We start from the raw sequence: 20,802 nt of genomic DNA on the forward strand, positions 1-20,802 counted from the left end.
CAATAATCTGGCTCATTAAATACAAACTTGAGCACTATATATTACTTTAAATTGGCTATCTCTGGATTTCCAAGAATTCCACATGTAGCTGCAGAAACTACCTTTGTCAGTTACATCAATCATATTAAGGGGGAATCAGATTGTCTAGAATATTTAAGATGCATTGATTGATGTACTTGCAAAGGATAGCATAATGATCCATGATGGGAGATGAGTAATGCAAGATAATTCTGAGGGTTAAATGATTTATTTTAGAGAATATCTAGAAGAAGATCATGGGTGACTCCCTTCTTGTCAGACTACAAATAATTAGTTAATGGTTTCCTTATAACATGCAGTGAGTCAAAGCTGTAATCTGGGGCTGGTGTTGTGGCATAGTAGATAAAGCTACTGCCTGCCATTCCAGCCTCTTATACAAGTGCCAGTTCATGTCATGGCTGCTACACTTTAGATTCAGCTCCCTGTGAATGGCCTGGGAAAAGCAGCCAAGATGGCCAAGTGCTTGGGACCCTGCTACACATGTAGGAGACCTGGGTGAAGCTCCTGGCTTTGGCCTTGCCCAGTGCTGGCCACTGTAGCCATCTGGGGAGGGAACCAGCAGATGGAAGATCTCTCTTTGTGTCTCTCTATCTCTCTGTAACTCTGACTTTCAAATGAATAAATCTTTAAAAATGTGCAATTTTTAAATCAGATGTTACATAAAAATTTTAAACAAATTTCACAAGTCTTTAAGAAAATGGTAAGTGAAAAATATGATTTTTGGTTTCTCAGTGATTTTCTGGCAAGATTCTGGAAATGCTTAAGTAGAGTTATAGGTTGTATCTCCTCTCCCCAAAAGATAAGTTAAAATCTTAACCTCCAAGCCAGTGCTGTGGCTCACTAGGCTAATCCTCCACCTGTGGTGCTGGCACCCCGGGTTCTAGTTCCAGTGGGGGCGCTGGATTCTGTCCCAGTTGCCCCTCTTCCAGTCCAGCTCTCTGCTGTGGCCCGGGAGTGCAGTGGAGGATGGCCCAAGTCCTTGGGCCCTGCACCTGCGTGGGAGACCTGGAGAAGCACCTGGCTCCTGGACTCGGATCGATGTGGTGCACCAGCCGCAACACGCCAGTTGTAGCGGCCATTTGGTGGGTGAACCAACGGAAAAAGGAAGACCTTTATTTGTCTGTCTGTCTGTCTGTCTGTCTCTCTCTCTCTCTGTCTAATTCTGCCTGTAAAAAAAAAAAATCTTAAACTCCAGAACATCATATCTTATTTTCGAAGTAGGACTGTAGTAGATGTAAGTAGTAATGATGAAGTAATTCTGTAGTAGGGTGTGTCTCTAATTAAAGATGACTGGTGTCCTGTTAGGAAGAGAAGAGACAGATGCACAGGAAGGCCACCGATACTTAGAGACAGAATTGAAGTGAAACATCTACAAATCAGGGAAAAGCAATGATGTGCTTCACCAGGAGCTAGGTGAGGGGCATGAAACAGTTTCACTCAAACCCCTCAGCAGGAAACAATCCTGTCGGTACCCTGACTTTGGACTTAAAGCCTCCAGAAATTAGCTTGAGGGACTTTGTTATGTCAGCCATAAGAAGCTCAGATTAATGGTCAGAGCAGACCTGGAAAATCCCCCCCCCCTCAGTTATCAGCTTGTCCCCATTTCAGAAGCTGGTCTCTATTACTTTTGCCTGATTTGAATTGTCTCCTTGTTTGACAGAGAGAACTTTCAATTGAGTTTCTCATTTCACAATCAGGGCACTCCTCTTACAGAAATGTTATAAAATAGAAAGCACTCAAAAATTCTCACAGTTCTCACTATATAGTCTATTGAGTTTAATACATCTCTTTTGTTTTCTTTGATTATAATGTATATGAATTAGCTGTTGAGATTTGGATGTTCTAGGTCTTCTCTATCATGTGGTATTCATGACAATTTAACAATACCATATGCTCGCAGATGAAGGAAAAATAATCCCAGGACAAGTGGCCAAGACCTTAGCCCCCTAGGTGGGGTTGCTCAAGGTTCATGGTACGTTCTATTCCTGAGTCTTTTTATTGATTAAGAACAGATGGGCACTAAACTCTAGGAGGCTTGGAAAAATCCTGGTATTTGACGATTTTCCAAGGCAAAGTGAGAGACGATGGTCAGTGTTAGTTTGACTTGGCAATGGCACCAGGCTATTAAAATAATGACAACCAGTAGACGGTAGTAAGACTCAAGGATATCTGCCTTTCATTCTATTATCTATCAGTTCAGGGTTCACCAATTACATGTATTAACTTGGATTTTAATACGAGCCAAAATTTTCCTGATTGTTTAGTTCATTTTGTTTCCAACTATAGCTGCTACTGGGATTAACTTGTTATAAGAGTTAAAATGAGATGAAAATTTTCCACTTAAGTGTAACATAGGTTACAACAGTGTAGAAACTGAGATAAACTTCAATTCACCACATCCTGATAATGTTTGTTTATTTGTGAAATAAAAGCCACACAGCCTTCCTTCAGTACAACAGTGTCCTTAAGTCAATGAAGTGATTTTATCAACTAGCTTCTATAAAATCATTGAGAACATAACCCTGGCAGAAAACTCAAGGTAGCATGAGTTTATTTGATTAATTTGTGGCAGTAAATTTGTTGGCCTAAGGCTAGAGTAGTCCAAACTTTCTACATTATGAGTGGAGTGTTCTAATGTGGCACCTACTCTCCCTTAGAGCAAAACCAGCTGCTATCACAGATCCTTAGATGAACTGGAAATAACTAATTGAAACAGAGGAACTAAAATAAGCTTATTTTTTGGTAACTATGACCTTAGTTTTTAGTAGGTGAACAGCTTATCCCCAACTTGAGGGATGTCAGAACAGAATGAGTTTCTTCTGATACCATGAGCCACAGACAAGGTGACCTTGAAGTAGTCTTCACTGTTGACAATGAGAAATGGTTTTCATAAGTTTTGAAACCCACTCTGCTGTTTACTAAGTGTGTGACCTTACAAAAGTCACTTAACTTCTACATGTCATTTTTTTGATGTGTGAGAAGAAGCTTACTAGAATAAAACTTAAGTGATCTGGCACTTGAATTCCTAGTGCTGGATCCAATTTAATAATTTTTCTTGGAATGAGAAATAATACACAGAAGTAGGAGTAACAGCATTGAACTTTATTATAGATAAGAACATAAAACCTAGGTCCATCACCAAGATCAGTTTATACTAAAAAAGGTCTATATAGGAATCAAGGATTTTGAAATTGTCATTAGGTATCTAAAACATTTTCCTCTAATAGACAATATTTTTCCCTAAAAAGGCAAGAGGCTATAGTGATACAGTAAGAAGGGTATTTTTATGTATTTCAACATCTCTTTCAAATAGAGAGTAAATATAATTCTCACTGTATTACCAACTGTGTTTTCTTGTCTTCGGTGACACCACATTCCTCTGTCTCTGCAGTTCCTTCTGTTTATGCTCCTTCGTTTGTTTTCCCTTAACTGGTCAGCATATGTTGGAGTTCCTTAGGTCTGGGCCTGGGCCTTATTCTCACCCTGTAGGAAACCTCACACACAACCTCAGCTTTAATCATACCCATATGTCAAAAACTCCTAAATATAAATCTCTAAGACCTGACCTTTACCTAGAGTTTCAGATCTGTGTAACTAACTGTCTGTTTCACATCTCCATGTGGCTCTCTCAAAGCCACCCCAAATTCAACACATCCACAGGCAAATGCCTGGTTGCCATCTGCAAACCTGGAAATTTTCCAGGAGCTCCAAATCAGTCAATGCTATTGCCTTCCATCCAGTTGCATAAAGCAACATGTGGCAGTCCACCCTTCAAACCCTTTTTCTCATCTTGAACTCACCAACATGTTTTCACCATGATTATCCTATCCAAGTTACTGTCATGTCTTGCTTGAACTATAAGAATATCAAATCTCCCATTCTTACCCTTTCCAGTCTAATTTCAATTTTCAGCCAAGTGAGTTATTTTAATATGTGAATCTGAGTAGCAACTTAGCTTTTGGCTTCCTGTGGATGGTTGTGAGCTTGTGTATATTTAAACTTGAAACTCCCATTTTATTGATTTTAGGACGGAAAACCAATTTCGAATGTATAAAACTCCAACAGTGAAGAGCCTGGGAAAAAACAGACAGCCTAATCAAGTGAAAAATTAAGAAGGGTTTAATGAAGAAAAAACTATTTAAAGATGTAGGCCAGGTTAAGGGAAAGTGATGAAGTATTGTAAAGCATTGAAGTTGGCAGGAACAAGAAGTTATCACTTTCTCAAGTTGAAGAGGCAAAGGGTAGTTTATGGGGGTTGGAGGGGAGAGAGAGAGAGAGGTAGAGAGAGAGAGAGAGAGAAACAAGTGTACCACCATGAGAGACCTAAGTAGAAGACAGGTGCCACCAACCCAGGGTGTAGCAAGGAAACAGGTAGAAGTTTATGTTCTTTCTTCATCACCCAGTCTCCTGATGGTACCTCTCTCTAACTGAACACTCCTGGAAGGCGGAGGACAAGAGAGTTTACTGATAACACTTCCGAAGTTTCATCGTGCTAAGTACAGAGTGTGATGGGAAGGTTATAGCGCCAACCTAGAGGGACACGTCCTGCATGTAGACTTCCAGCCCAGGGACCTCCTAGTCTGTTAGTTCAATGCCTCATCTCCTGTCACGTTTCATGTCATACTTATCACTAATGCTCTCCCATTTACACTGGCCTTCCTCATGCAGGGACTCAAATGAGCACCTCAATTTGGATATGCTTCTTGCTCCAGCTGGAAATACTCTCCTGATGAAATTTTTACCTGGATAATTTCCACCTTTTTTTTTTGATCTACCAGAGTCAATATCACTTCCACATGAAAGCCTTCATCATGCTTCCAAACTATGTCAGCCCCCTATTATATCACTCTGTATTAGCCCAGAAAGCTTTCTTTCATATTGCTTGTTATACATTATTTATATTTATTTAATTTATCTGATTATTGATCACTGTCAAACTCCCCATTGAGAGTGTCAGTTCCTCAGCAACTCACACAGTGCATGACACTTGATGTCTTTTCACAAAATTTATCTGATGAATGAATTCATTTAATGTGTACTGTAGTGCGTAAGAGAAAAGAAAAAAAGTTTAATGGATAGTGCCTAAATCTTTTTTTTTTAATTTTTTTTATTTTTGGACAGGCGAGTGGACAATTAGAGAGAGAGACAGAGAAAGGTCTTCCTTTGCCATTGGTTCACCCTCCAATGGCACCGTGCTGATCCGATGGCAGGAGCCAGGTACTTAACCTGGTCTCCCATGGGGTGCAGGGCCCAAGCACCTGGGCCATCCTCCACTGCACTCCCTGGCCACAGCAGAGAGCTGGCCTGGAAAAGGGGCAACCGGGACAGAATCCGGCGCCCCGACCGGGACTAGAACCCCGTGTGCCAGCACCGCAAGGCGGAGGATTAGCCTAGTGAGCCACAGCGCCAGCCCTAAATCTTTCTTACAGCTATCCTCCTAACATTTGAGAGGCAAGTGAACATTTTTTAAATAGTGCATCCCGGGGCAGGTGTTGTAGTGTGGCAGATTAAGCCACTGCTTGAAACACTCACATCTCATGTGTGAGTGCCTGGGAATGAGTCCTGCTTTCACTTGCCATCCAGATCTCTGCTAATATGCCTGGAAGGCCACAATTCATGATTCAAGTGCTTGGGTTCCTGCTGCCCGCATGGGAGAATCTGATGGAATTCCTGGCTCCTGGTTTTCTCCTGGTCCAATCATGGCTATTGTAGGCATCTGGGGAGTGAGCCAGTGGAGGGAAGATCCATCTCTTTCTCTCTCTTTTCGCCATTCTTTCAAATAAAAAAAAAAAAAAAAAAAAAAAAAAAAAAAAAAAAAAAAAAAAACACACACACACACACAAAACATAGAAAAAGTGTTGATTATAAGAACATAGTACATGTCAATCACAAATTGAATGCTAAAGTTAACAAATCTAATACATAAAGATATAAATTAGCATGACAGTTTTCAAAGAAAGAATTAGGTAAAGAAGTATCTAATTGCAAAATCTGTCATGGGACACTTAAAAGTCATAGATCTGTCCCTTGGTTCACATTTTCTGAGAGGAAATCAATCAACTTAATGCAGCTTTGCTGAGTACTTTCCAGAGATTTTTTTACATAAGTGCTTCCTTTGATTTTTATTTGTCAAAGTGTACATATTTATGTTGCTAAAGGAAATATTCAAGGCAAAACAATGACTTTCATTCTGGATCTGAAGTGGAAATATTTGCCTAAGGCATTTTCAGACACCAAATTGAAGAGTGCTTCCAGGGAGGGTTCATGAAAAAGTTGTTTTCCTCTGCATCTCAGAGGGACCCTGAGAGATTTGACATGAGTTTTTCATTGTGTGTCTTGGTAGAAGAGAGAAAGCTGAGAGCCAATCAAAAGAGCACTCCAAGTGCTCAGGTATCAGGCATTTAAGCTATAAGGATTATTTTTGAGAATACTGAGTTGTGTGGAGGATTATGTTAGTGAAACACGAATCTATCACCTGCTACTTGTGGTTTTTATATTCCACTTGGGTGGGAAATAAATGGAATATATTTTACTGGCTGATGTATTTTAAAGGGTGTATTTAGAGTATATTGGGACCTATATCAAAATCCCTGAAACTATATACTACCCTCCTAATAGTTATTGTGGCTTAAAATATTGGTATGAATTAATTTCATTGCATACTTAGTTCATGGTATTTAAATACTATGTTTTAATATCCCAATGGCTTAGTGAGCAGCATTATGATTAGGGGTCATTGGCAGGATACTGACCTTGACTAGATCAGACCTTTGATCTCAAGTTTGTTGTCTTCAAATTGTATTTAGTATTTTATTTCACAAATTTGTTAGTAGCTGTCCTTCTAAACAAATCATGTAAAATAAAAACGCATTTCTCTCTAGTGTTTTATGTGAACAAAATAGAAAGTTGAAAATCTACTATTATGTTATTAGAGAATTAATATTTATCAAATAAGAATTATGTGTTAGCTGCAATGTGATTCATTGTGTTGGTTGGCCTGTAACACACCATAGCTGTATAAGGAACTATCCCAGTACCAAGAGGCCTAGAACAGTCATCTATTTTCATGTATCTGCTGGTCAATTATGGTGGTTCTGCTGACCTAAGCCAGTTTCTGCTGGGCAACCACACTTTATGGTGAAGAATAATGAAGCATCAGCTGCAATTCTTCTCCATGTATCTTTTCTCTTTCTTAACTAGCAGGCTTCTATCATGACAAGGCAATAGCACGAGAGTACAACCAGAAATACCCGGGCCCTTAAGGACCTAGGCTCAGAACTAGCTCATGTGTCACATTTTTCTATATGCCACTTGACCAAAGCCAGTTGTGGCCAAGTCCAAACTCTGTTAGCAGTTTACACTCAGCTCCTTTACACTCAACACAGGATGAGGACATGCCAAATGTATAGAAAAGGTGAGGGGATGAAGGATTGGGGCCAGTCATTCAGTATGCCACATGGCGTGCTAATTTTTTTACTTCAGACAATTCTTTTAGCAATCCTCTGTGAAGAAAACAAAATTGTGCTGTTGCGGTTTTAATGTGCCTTCAAAATTCACAATGACACTTATTCTCCAGTGAAACATATGAAGAGTGGGGCCCTTAGGATGAGCCTAGATCATAAGGGCTCCCTCCTCATTAATGAAATCAAGCCCTTGGTAAAGGAGCCTTCAGACATCATACAATCATCTTTTGCCCTTCTGTCCAATCCCCTATATCCAGACCCAGCACTGGTGCCCTCCAGAGAACGCAGCTGCAAGGAAGCATTTTGGATAAAGACAGCAGCGCTCTCCAGACACCAAATGTGTTGGTGTCCAATCTTGGACTTCCCAGCCTCCAGAATTCTGAAAAATAAATTTCTGTTTTCTGACAATTACCCAGTCCCAGGTATTCTGTTATAATAACACAAGGAAGAAAAACATATGCATAAGTAAGAGTTGAGAAAACCAAGTCTCAAAAAGTTTCGCATCAGTCTCTAATTCACTAAGTAGCAAAGAAGTAGCTTGGGTTCATCTTCAGGTTGCTTTAATGTCAGAGCCCAGGAAGTTTCTATTACAGCATCTATTTTAATTTTATCATGTTTCTAATAAACTGTAAACATAAGTAAATAAGTGAAAAAACATGGAAAACCTGTATTTTATAAGCATGTTTTCCTGCTAATTTAACTTAAAAAATCTTCTACGTAAAAAAAGATTTTTTATGGTCGCTGCCGCAGCTCACTAGGCTAATCCTCCACCTGCAGTACTGGTACCCCGGGTTCTTGTCCCGCTTGGGGCGCCGGACTCTGTCCTGGTTGCTCCTCTTCCAGTCCAGTTCTCTGCTGTGGCCCGGGAAGGCAGTGGAGGATGGCCCAAGTGCTTGGGTCCTGTACCTGCATGGGAGACCAGGAAGAAGCACCTGGCTCCTGGTTTCAGATCGGCACAGTACGCAGGCTGCAGCGTGCCGCCTGTGGTGGCCATTTTGGGGGTGAACCAACGGAAGGAAGAGCTTTCTCTCTGTATCTCTCTCTCTCTCTAACTCTGCCTGTCTAAAAAAAAAATGCCAGAGTTTTAATCTATGTCAATAGATTTTTATTTCTCTCTGAATCTTCACAATCTTTGTATCTGAAGCAACACAACAAAAATAATCATCCTGTTTTTAAAAGGAAAAATAAAAATGTAACATTGTGTTTAAAATCAGAATTCAGAAATCTATTTTACCCTAAAATGCATTGAAATTATTTTTAAAATAGTCTGAATCATGATTATATGGTAGATTCTTTCCCCTGTTTTTCTATTTTCTCATTTTCCAGTTCAGTATTTTGAAAAATTTTACAATCTGTTAAAATATTATATTTGTAAAAATCAATAATATATATTAATAACAATTGGCATTTATTGAATGCCAACCATGTTCTATACTCTTAAACCATCTTAATTTATTTAATACTCAGAAAAGTCATGAAAGTTATAAGCTGATTATAATATGCATCTTGTAGATAAAGAAAGAGAATCAAAGAGGCTAAAGCATATGACCTGATTGCTACAGCTAAAGGAGGCAAATAACCAGGCCTGTCTGAATTCAAAGCCTGTGCCATTCACCATCTGCCACAATATTTCTCCAGCTCTAATGACTCATAACCAAGTTGGAGTCTAGAGAGGCAATTAATTATAGAGAGAGAGACAGACTTACACAATGTTGCAATGCACTATATTTGAAAGTGCACTTTTATAACAAGTGTTACAGAAACACAGCAGGACAAATTTCTATATGGAAAATCAGCTTGGTAGAACAATAGCAATGGAGAAACAAAGAAAAATAAGTGTATCATAAATTGCAAACATTAGAAAGTTATGCAAAATAATGTGTAGGAGACTGTACATTTGTTAGTTTTGCTACAATATTGCTATGATAAAATTCACCACAAAATCTCAGGGTTGTAAAATAATGGGCTTTAATTTAACTCAGGAGTTTGCGGGTTGACTAGGGCTTAAGTGCTCTAGGCTAGGCTTGGCTTACAGGAGTTGCTGGTCTTGGCTGCACTCACTAACCCATTAGGAGGTTGGATAATTACTACTGGACATAGCTAGAAAGCTGAACTTTGTATGACATCTTCCCAATCTCCCCCAGGGACCAGCCTGGTAGTGTTATGATAGTGAGAACAAAGGTTTAAGGAACTGAATTAGAAACTCATGAATTATATTAAGAACTTGTCTTAGAATTGGCATTCTATAACTTCTGATTTGCTTGAGTCATCAGCTGAAATCAAATGACTAAACTCATGATGGGGAAATATACTCCACCAATTTAATGGGAGGTATTTTAAAGTCACAGCCAAATATATGAGCACAGAGAGTGTGAAAAATTGAGGCAGAGGAGAATTCTGGGAAGATGGCAGACTAGGAAGCACCATAAACCTCTCTCTTCAGCTGGGCAGCAATTACATGAGCAGAATCTGATGAAACTCTTGGAACTCTGGAGTCTAGTGAGTCTTGAAACATCCAGAGGAGAAGACTTGAACAGTAAATTGAAGTTAATGCTAATTAATAGAAGCTTTTAGCACAATAGTAGTTACCCATCCCCTCAGCTCTGTGGTAAGCAATTGTACATGAGTTTCTGGGGTAAATTGACGATGCGCACCTGGGCAAACAAGTCTGCCCTCCAAGTATTGGGGATCTGTGTTCTAATCATCGATTGTTGCCTCTGATCACAGAGCAATAGACAAAGGTGTTGTGGCCACATTTTTTTCCTCTCTCTCATTGTTGCAAGTGCCTCTTTTGCTGGTTGAAGTGACTGCTCAAAGATTTAAAGTGTGGTCACCTCAATGCCACTTTATTGCTCTATTTTTACATTTTGAAAGTCAGACATTAAAGATTAGGACATTCAAAAGCAGTCACACATATGGCAGAAATCAGAAATCTTACCACAAATGTTTAGGGAAGGCCCAGGCTCAGAAATGCCTTTCTCAAAAGAGAAGGACTGAAGATTGCACCTTGGCTGGTAGTAAGCACAAAGACAGCTCACAACAGAAACATAGAAACAAAAACCAGAAAACAGAGAAATGGGGAAAATATGATTTTCATAGTTAACCCATGATTAAATTCCAATGCTCAGTTTGCAACAGCAGAAGTCACAATATACAAAAAGAAACAGAAATGTCTGACCATTTCAGGAAACAAAAATAATCAATAGAAATTGTTCCTGAAGAAGACCTGATGACAGATATACTAGAAAAAAACTTTAAAACAACTGCCTTTAAGATGTTCAAAAATCTAAAGGAAAACATGAAAAAAGTCAAGAAAAGTATGCATAAGCACATGGATATATAACTAAGGAGACAGAAAACCTAAAAAGAAACAGTAAAGAAATCTTGAAGTTGAAAAATGTAATGACTGAAATGGAAAAAACAACTCTGGAGAAATTCAAAGGAAAATTTTTGGTGGGAAGAAAAAAGCAGTGAATTTAAAGACAAGGTGGGAGATATTAATGGAGTAGAAGAGTAAAAAGATTAGGGAAAAGTCAGTTGAGCCTAAAGTACTCATGGAACATCATCATGCACAGTATTTCTTGAAAAAAATTAATATAAAGGGAACAAATTTCATGTATTTCATATATAGAGTCATCAGAACATAATGACCCTTCCCACCCTATCCTATCTCCTTGTATCACTCCATCCCTTCTTCCTCCTTCTTTTTTCTTTTAATCTTTACAATTACATATTTTAATTTATTTTATAATCGAAAACTTAACTCTCCACCAAATAAAGAATTCAATAAGTAGTGAGTAGAAAAATCATGTTCCTTAAGGGCTATAAACAAAAATTAAATATCAAAATGTCAATTTCACTCATATACATTTATATACACTGTGAGTCCTAGAAGGAGAAGAGAGAATAGGCAGAGAGAGGGTATTTGAAAATATTTGGTGAAAACTTCCCAAATTTGAGGATAAATGAGGATAACAACAACCAAGGAGTTCAGTGAGTTTCAAGTAGAATAAACTCAGAGACCTACAAGTAGATTTATTTTAATCACATTGTTGAAAGAAGAAACAGAGAATTTTGAAAGCAGGAAAGGAGAAGTGACTCGTTATATACAAATGATTCTCTATATCTTATCAGAAACTTTGGAAATCAGAAGTCAATGGGTCATATAGTCAAATTCCTAAAAGCAAACAACAACTTGCTAATCAAGAATCCTGTACCCAGCAAAACTGTCCTTCAAAAGTGAGGGAAAAATTAAAGCACTCCCACTTAAACAAAAGCTAAGGAAATTCATTACTACAAGGTATGCTCTGAAAGTAATTCTGGAGGAAGTCTTGCAGGTTTAAAGGAAAGGACACTAGATTGCAACTTGCAACTGGATGAAGAAATAATTATCTCAGTAAAGGCAAACATATGGACAATTATAAAACTTTGTATCTTTTATATTTTTTTAATTTTTATTTTTTGACAGGCAGCGTTAGACAATGAGAGAGAGAGAGACAGAGAGAAAGGTCTTCCTTCTGTTGGTTCACCCCCAAAATGGCCACCATGGCCAGCGCACTGCACCAATCCAAAGCCAGGAGCCAGGTGCTTCCTCCTTGTCTCCCATGAGGGTGCAGGGCCCAAGCACTTGGGCCATCCTCCACTGCCTTCCCAGGCCACAGCAGAGAGCTGGACTGGAAGAGGAGCAACCAGGACAGAATCTGGCACCCCAATCAGGACTAGAACCCGGGGTGCTGGCGCCTCAGGTGGAGGATTAGCCAAGTGAGCCTCGGCGCTGGCCAAAACCTTGTATCTTTGTGAAATGGGTTTATAACTCTACCTTTTCTTTTCTATATGGTTAAGAGATCAAAAATACAATAATTAATCTAGAAGCTAATATTTTTGTAACTGCTTTAAATTATGCATTAAAAATATTCCTTTATGCTTTGGGACATATAATGTATAAAGATGTAATTTTTTGACATCACAATAAAAAGAGCAAGAATAGAATTGCTGAAAGAGCAAAGTTTTGAATATTAATGAAATTAAGTTGGTATAAATTTAAATTAGAATATTGTAACTTTAGGAAGTTAAATATAATCCCATGGCAAGCACAAAGAAAATAGCTAAAGAACAAACACAAGGGAAATGAGAAAGCAATTTAAATGTTTCTCTTCAAAACATCAACTAACTTCAAAAGACAGTACTGCAGGAAATGAGAGGAAAAAAAAGGTGTGAAGTATATAGAAAACACATAGTAAAATGACAGAAGATTCTCCTTATTAGTAATTACTTTAAGCACAAATGAATTAAACTCTAATCAAAAGACAGAGATGGGCAGAATATGGCAGAATGTGTTAAAGCCCTGTCCTGCAACACTAGCATCCCGTACAGGAGCTGGTTTGAGTCCCAGCTGCTCCACTACCGATCCAGATCCCTGTTAGTGTGCCTGAGAAAAGCAGCAGGCAATGGCCCAAGTCCTTGGACCCCTGCTCCTGGCTTCTGGTTTTAGATCGGCTCAGCTCCAGCCATTGTGGCCAGTTGGAGAGTGAACCAGTAGATGAAAGACCCTTTTTCTCTTTCTCTCTCTCCTCCTTCTCTCTCTCTCTTTCTGTCTCTCTACCTTTCTCTAACTCTTTTAAATAAAATAAAATAAATCTTGAAAAAAAAAAACAAGAAAACTAAAAAAAAATCATAATTAAACTCTTCACTGTCTGTAGAAGATCCATTTAAGATCTAGACACATATAAGTTGAAAATAAAAGGATGGAAAAGGATATTCAATTCAAATAACTACTAACGGAGAGCAGGGTTAACTGTTTAGATAAATTAGACTTTAGGTCAATGCTTATCAGAAACACAAATGATTTAGTTGAAAGTCCTCAAGGTAGAAACCCAAACTCTGAAGCTTACAGAGCTAAAAGGCCCTGTACTAATGACTTCATTAAGTTATATAATAGATATTGACTTTATATAATAGAAATTGACATTCACATCTATTACAAGGATTACAAATAAAACATATAAGTCACAAGCCTCATAATATGTGCATTTATGTAAGTATTATTTGAGTGTATGAAAAAGTTTCCTTCCACCATAGCAATAATGGATTTAGGCAAGGATAATTAAACCATTCGGTGAAGTTTTATAGGGCATTATAAAATGCTGTGTTGCACTGCGCACTAATGAACTGTTCTAGAATTATAGGAGATAAAACATGCAAGACAGCTAGATGTATTCAATAATTCTGGATTGGATCTTGGACCGAAAAAAAAGGACATTATTGGGAAGGTTGTCAAAACTTTAGCATTTGCTGTTTGCTAGATAAAGTGTGTTTTAATTTGGTCATAGTTCTGTGGTTAGAGTTAGAGAATATCCTGGGAAGATATATATTGAGCATTTACTCTCAATGGCTCATAATAAAGAATAATAATGTGCTTGAGAGAAGAAACAGAGAGAATCCAAATGCATCAAAAATAAGTGGTGATGTCATATAAAGAGCATTGTGCCCATTATGACATTTTCTCAATTTTCTGTAGGTGTGAAATTCTTCAAAATAAGAAAGTAAAAAAAAATAAAAATAATTAGAGTCAAAAGTTGTCATCAAATTCAACGTGGAACATAATTTAAGGGTACTTCAAAAGTCCATGAAAAATGAAACTAAAAGATAAGTTTATTTTGCAGCAAAACAATTTTTTGAAATCCATGCATAACTTTTTCATGAACTTTTTGAAGACTCCTCAAATATGATATCTATACTGAATGTGTACTAGTCAGTGAATCCTATAATTGTGAAAGATCGATTTTACATTGCCCATCAGAACACAGATTTATTTATGTGTATGTACATATAAAATGGAAACAAGCAATTCACAAAACAATACCTATTCTCACATTTCCTTACTCATTTTCGTAGATGGTATTATATTGTATTTGTGTTGTATTCTACTCTTTTCTATTCTATTCTACTGTATTTCACTTTTTGAAAACTTCTTATTGCCTTGCATTGAATTTATTCCATGATCCTCTAATAGGTCACAAGCCACAGTTATATATGGTGAATTTTGCAAATCAAGTGAGATATTAATGGATTTAGCAGCAGAATCACACTGATTATGGTTATATGATATATATCTACTAAGGAAAGTGAATTAAAGTTATGTCATTGAGAAAGATACAGTATGTAAAAAGAGCATTCATGCAAAGTTGCATAGCTAATTTGTTCTTTTGACTTTGATATTTTTAGAAATCAGTATACTTATCCTATAGAGAACAAAGAACAATAGTTTGGTAAAAATAATCGTATAAGAGTTTTTTAATATTGATTCCTAAAAATAGTTATAGTTTAAATCTAATTGCATGAGTTTCAATTAATTTAATATTTGATACATTTAAGCATTTGCTTGTACATCATGGCATGGCATTAGATATCAAACTATAGACATAGTTCCAAAGGATCTATATTTTTTTCTATAAGACAACTTAAAAATTATATCCCCAATAATAAAGAGTATGAATAGTTGTTTGAGTTTTCTATGGGACGGGCTCTTTTCCAAGTGGCATATAAACCTCACCTCATTTATATCATCAAGCAAGCTTTTGAGATTACTTCAATTAAACTTAATTTGCAGGAAAGAAACTGAAGCTCAGGGACATGAAACTCCTAAGACCACACAACTAGTCTATGATAAGGTTAGGATTTGAACCCAAGTCCTTTTTACTCCAATGTTTAAATGCAAATATCTTCAACAGCATATAATATAAACTGGAAGATGCAATTTATGTAATTTCCCTTAGAGTTTCTGGAGGAAGTGTTACTGCCCACACCTTGATTTCAGACATTTGGCCTCCAGACCTGAGAGAGAATAAATTACCATGGTTACAAGACACCCAGTTTTTGGCAATTTGTTATGGCAGCCCTAGAAAATTAATATAGGCAGCCTTTCAAAATGGAGATATGACCTCAATAGTCAAGCTTTTCCCTACAACCTCAGTAGAGAAGCAATTTTAAGATTTAAAAACAAAATCTGAGGTTCAGGAAGCACAGTTTTCAAGGAAATTTACTGAGACCTATATTATCGAATTGCTAGGTGCAAACTCAATATTCACCATATAATACATAAGGATTTGTATATAATACTAATAGAAAGATATGTCTTTTTATAGAGTTAGTGCTTCATTTCACATATAATTCAATAATAACATGGTTATAGATTCTTGAACAAATTCTGTGGCAGAGATTAATCTTGAATTTGTTTCATGTGCACTTTGGTGACTATGGAAAAATTATAGCAGGCCAAGTCATCAGTGCCATTGCTGTAAGAGTATCAGCTCAGAGGCAGGGGCCAGCTGCTGCTAAGTCATGAACAGGGTGAGTAAAAAGGAAAGGTTTTCTGTGGCCCTGGCTGTGCTCAGAACTCCAAATCCAGTAAAACAAACACACCTAGCAAGGGGTTCCCATGACTGCAAAGCACTCAATGCTTCAAATCAAAAGAATGAGTTGGGATATACGTTTATAAAGCCAGGATCCAATGCAAGAATTGGAGCTTTCAGTCAGCATATCTAATGTTTCACACTCAAAAATTGTGAATGAAATTCTTTTGAAATCTCTTGAATTTTAAAAATATTGCCAACTAATTCAGTTTAAATAACACCGTGCAGGTTTGTATGGAGCATCATCTATGCTTCCTGGACCACGGGGCGCCCTCTGTTGGAATAGATTCTCCTTTCCAATTGGGTTTGAGAGCTGCAAGAATCAGGCAGTGAATGTGGAGCCTGGACCTAGGTAAGAATTTTAATCTTCCTCAAATGCAGGTGGCACTTTACAATACAGAGCTGAGCTCCACCATTATTCCTTCACAGGATCAAAAAACAAAAACAAACAAAACTCAAGTAAAATAAAAAACTCTACCAAAGACAGGATATTCAGGGACTATGTTTACAGCTTAGCTATCCACAGTTTATAAGATTAAGGGAGATGGAAAATTTTCTTGCTCTGTTGCTTAAGTTTGAGAATTTGGACCATGGATGCCTGGACTAATTTTGTATCCATTCATTTTTGTTCCTGGAGATACTGATATCTTGGCAGAATTGTTTCTCAGTTTCCAAGGGTCAATGAGACAACCTAATTTTAATTAACTGCAACAGGAAAAGGCTGAAGCTGTTAGGGAATGGCTATTAAGAAGAAACGTAGAAAAGCTAGACCTTCCACTACAATAGCACTGGGGCGCTGGGTACCTCTGTTTCTGTTTGTGAGGAATCCAGAGTTGGAAGCAGCCATGGATCACAGGAACTTACTGAGCCCTTGAATGTAGCTGGTTCAAACTGACACATGCTGTTAATAGATGCACACTGGATTTCAAAGACTTGGTCCAAAACCAAGAAAGAAAAAAGTAACATATCTCATGTTGAAACAAAAATATTTTGCACATATCAGGTTAAATAAAATATTTGTTAAAGTTACTTTCACCTGCTTCTTTAATTGTTTTTCATGTTGCGGCAAAATTTACAATTACCTGTGAATTACATATATGGCCTGCATGTGAAACTCACATTTATTTCTATTGGATAACATTGCTTTCGATGGATCATTAGTTACATAGCCGTTTGATATGGATCCAAAGCTTAAATTAGTGGTTAATGTTTCATGTGGTATCTGAATAGCAAAGTGTCATGTACACCATAGCACAGTTTATTTTTTATGAATTTGGCAAATACATTATTTGACATTATGAACACACCTTTTGCATAACAGGTATTTCTTATATGAGACATCTACAAAAATTTCATTTAAAGTGTACATTTAAAAAATTATGCATCAACCTCAAAAAATTTTTGCACTACAATGAGCTTATCCTTTAATTCCAATTTTCCATGAAAATTTTGAAGGTCCCTCATGAATATTTATTGCACATATTTTGTGTCAAATGTCAAAACATGAGTTAGCTGATGAATGCCTGTCAAAGCAATCTTCACTTAGATGAGAAAGTATAATTGTAAGTCATAGCAGAAATTTTAGTTTACACGCTGCATTAGCCACTTTAATCTACACAGAATATTCTCTATAATGAATTTCCATGTGACAGCACCAAGTCCAGATGTAACATTTAGATTATTGGTAAGATTTTTAGATTAATTTATCATGAATGAAAGAGATATTTGTCTCTCACACAATTTAATTTGCATTCCCTTTTTAGAAATCTTAAAAGCCCAATAGAGGGAACAGTAATGGACATTAAACCAATTCAAAGTTGTAAGCACTTAATTTCCTCATGTAACATGGTTGTCTCTTGAATACAAATGGATACATTAATTTGAAAAGAAAGTACACTTTTTGGTTGGCAATGAAGGAAATACTTGAGATTGTACTATTGAGACAAGTGAAGAATCACTTGTCAGAAAATGGTTTCCAACACAATATTCAAATATTGTCAATTTGGGTTTAAATTATAGGAAGAGTTGTTGTATCCTTACAGGAAGACAGAATTTAAATGAATGATATTACTAAGGTGTGCATAATGTTTTTAGTATTATTTTATATACAGTGCTATTTGGGGGTGTTTTTGTAATTGTCACGATCTAATGGCATTTATTTAGTCTATGTTTTCTTCTTTACATTCTGCTAAAATTAAAGAATTGTAGACTTTAATATTTGGGTGGAAAAGTGTTTATAGCCAAACTCTGCCAAAGTCATACTGACTCTGATTCCAGAGAATTATTACCTGGATGCTTTTGTTTCAAACCATTAGCATTAAGAAATTCATGATCCCATACAGAAGTTCACATCTTACAATCACTTGCCAATTTCAGGCTTTTCTCATTGACAGCTGTACTCTTTACACGATTTCACATTCGAGTTCAAGAAATAGATGTGAAGGGAGGTATCACTTGCTATGAGATGTGATAAATTCCAAGTAGTTCATAGGAACATTCCAAACACTTTTGAGTGAATAATACTGAAATAATTAAAAAAATCCATCATCCTACCTAGTCAGGTGATGCAATCTTCTGCTCTGATGTTTCAAGTCTGCTGGCTTAAGAAGCTTCATAATAGGCCGGCGCCGTGGCTCAATAGGTCCAGCTGGGGTGCCGGATTCTATCCTGGTTGCCCCTCTTCCAGTTCCGCTCTCTGCTGTGGCCCGGGAGTGAAGTGGAGGATGGCCCAAGTCCTTGGGTCCTGCACCCTCATGGGATACCAGGAGAAGCACCTGGCTCCTGGCTTTGGATCAGCGCAGTGCGCCAGCCACAGCGGCCGTTGGAGGGTGAACCAACAGTAAAGGAATACCTTTCTCTCTCTCTCTCTCTCTCACTGTCCACTCTGCCTGTCCAAAAAAAAAAAAAAAAAAAAAAAAAAAAAAAAAAGCTTCATAATATAAAGTATCTTAGATAAGTTCCTTAGTACTAACTTGGTTATTTGTACTGAGACTTCATTTAATTTCAAAGAAACTCTGCTTTTCTGTATTCTAGGCATTGCCATATGGACTCAGATTTAATTTGTTAGAGGAGTTATTCTAGTTTAAAACATTTACAGGGCACTAATTTGATCAAACTCCTCACTTTACCAAAACAGCCCAAAAGGATCTGTAGAGGATATACAGAGAAAATGACAAACAGTTTATTCTCAGGAGGCTTGTCAGTAAGTTGAGAAGAGCAGATATATTCAGTTTACGTGGAAGGATAATGGTCTGTAAGGAGTCGGGTCAGTGTGGTGATCAAGGACATGGACTTTGTATCCTCACTCTCTCACTTACTGGATGTTTGTCTTAGATAAGCCATTTAATCTCACTGAGCCTCATCTGTAATCACAGTACTGTAAGAATTAAAAGAACATTTATGAAGTTTGAACAGTTGTTGTTGCATAGCAGGCTCCCATTAATTATGTACAATACATGAATTTTGATACCCATTCAAAGATAGAAGGGAATGAAAATTTTTATTAAATTTTGATTTGTTTATAATACATTAGAAAAATTGGTGATTTAGGATTTGAAAAGCAATAGTCTCTTATTCAATTAAAGCAACCCCAATGTCCCTGAATCAAAACTCAGAGATTTCAACTCCGTAACTGTTTATTCTAATATTTTCTTTCTTATTTCAAAGTATCAACACAGATTACTGGCTCTTTCTTTTATTGTGACTATGATCATCAAAAATTTCTTTTATATTTCAAGGAGCTAGAAGTGAGATTTTGAATCTCCTCATCATAAAGAGTAGATGTGTTCTATTTACATGGAAGGATAATGGGTTGATATATATCAGAGAACAGATATTAAGGAGTCAAGGCAGTGTAGTGGTTACATATTTAATGTAGTGAATATGCTGATTATACTAATGATGTCATCATTACACATTGTATACATGTATCAACACATTACATTTTACCCCCATAAAGATGTTTAATTGTGGATCAATTAAAATCAAAAAGAATGGGACAGGGCTTGTGGGGCAATGGATTAAGCCACCTCTTGGGAATCCCACATATATGTATTAGAGTACAGATTCTAACCCTATTTCCTTCACATCCTTGAAAGCAGCAAATAATCAAGTAAGTGTTTGTGTCCCTGCCACATACATGTGCGAGACCTGGATGGAGTTTTCAAGTTGCTGAGTTTTGCCTGGCCCAGCCCTGACTGTTCCAGGCATTTGGGTTGTGAACCAGTGATTGGATCATCTCCCTCTCTTTAATCTCTCTCTCTCTCTCTCTCTCTCTCTCTCTCTCTCATTCTGGCCTTCAAGTAGATGAAAATAAGTAAATAAAGATTTTTAAATATCAAAAAGGAAAAGGAACACTTTTAAGCAGTGAATAAAATGGGTCCTGTGTGGCAATGACTGTTTATACCCATATGAAAAGCTTCTGCATTCAGGCCAAATTTGAAACAACACTCTATCTCTCATACACTCTCAAAGCACACATCCTCGTAAGACATAAGCAAGAAATAGATGTTTTCTGAAGATGTCTGGGAGACACCAGAAAGGTCCATGGCATTCCTTGTGCCCAAACTTCATGGACTGTTCTTTGAGACAACTGTCATTCTCTTCCATCTCTTTCTGCTTCCCACTCCTCTCAGGATCGGCCCCTACAGCTCAGGCAGCACTGGTTTCACCATCTGGCTCCCCACAGATCCCCACATCCTGCCTCCACCTAAAGTTCCAACATGCTTATGGTTTCCTGCTCACACTCATTGCTCATCTCCATGAGGAACTCTCCTCATTTAGTGGGGAGGAGGCTATAAAACATTTATCCCTTTTGAAGAAGCAGCTTGTGGTGGAAAATGTCTCACTACCAAGCAACATCAGAGGGTTAGTGCTGGATAAGCAGGCCT

The 20,802-nt window shown here is 37.4% G+C and overlaps 1 long non-coding RNA gene across 3 annotated transcripts in view; it reads left to right on the forward strand.

Annotated features, from left to right (window-relative positions):
- Nucleotides 1-20,802, forward strand: part of LOC149127691 (uncharacterized) — a 405,872-nt gene that overhangs the window by 311,571 nt on the left and 73,499 nt on the right. For 2 of the 3 annotated variants that reach the window (XR_016229786.1, XR_016229785.1), the window contains one exon: nt 16,142-16,265. This is a non-coding gene — a long non-coding RNA (uncharacterized LOC149127691). Of the gene's footprint in view, nt 1-7,759; nt 7,883-16,141; nt 16,266-20,802 lie in introns of those variants that run through there. The other variant, XR_016229787.1, reaches the window with a different exon arrangement.

Source organism: Oryctolagus cuniculus, chromosome 2 (genome assembly GCF_051225735.1).
Source record: "Oryctolagus cuniculus isolate XC-2025 breed Fujian yellow rabbit chromosome 2, ASM5122573v1, whole genome shotgun sequence".
NCBI lineage: Eukaryota > Metazoa > Chordata > Mammalia > Lagomorpha > Leporidae > Oryctolagus > Oryctolagus cuniculus.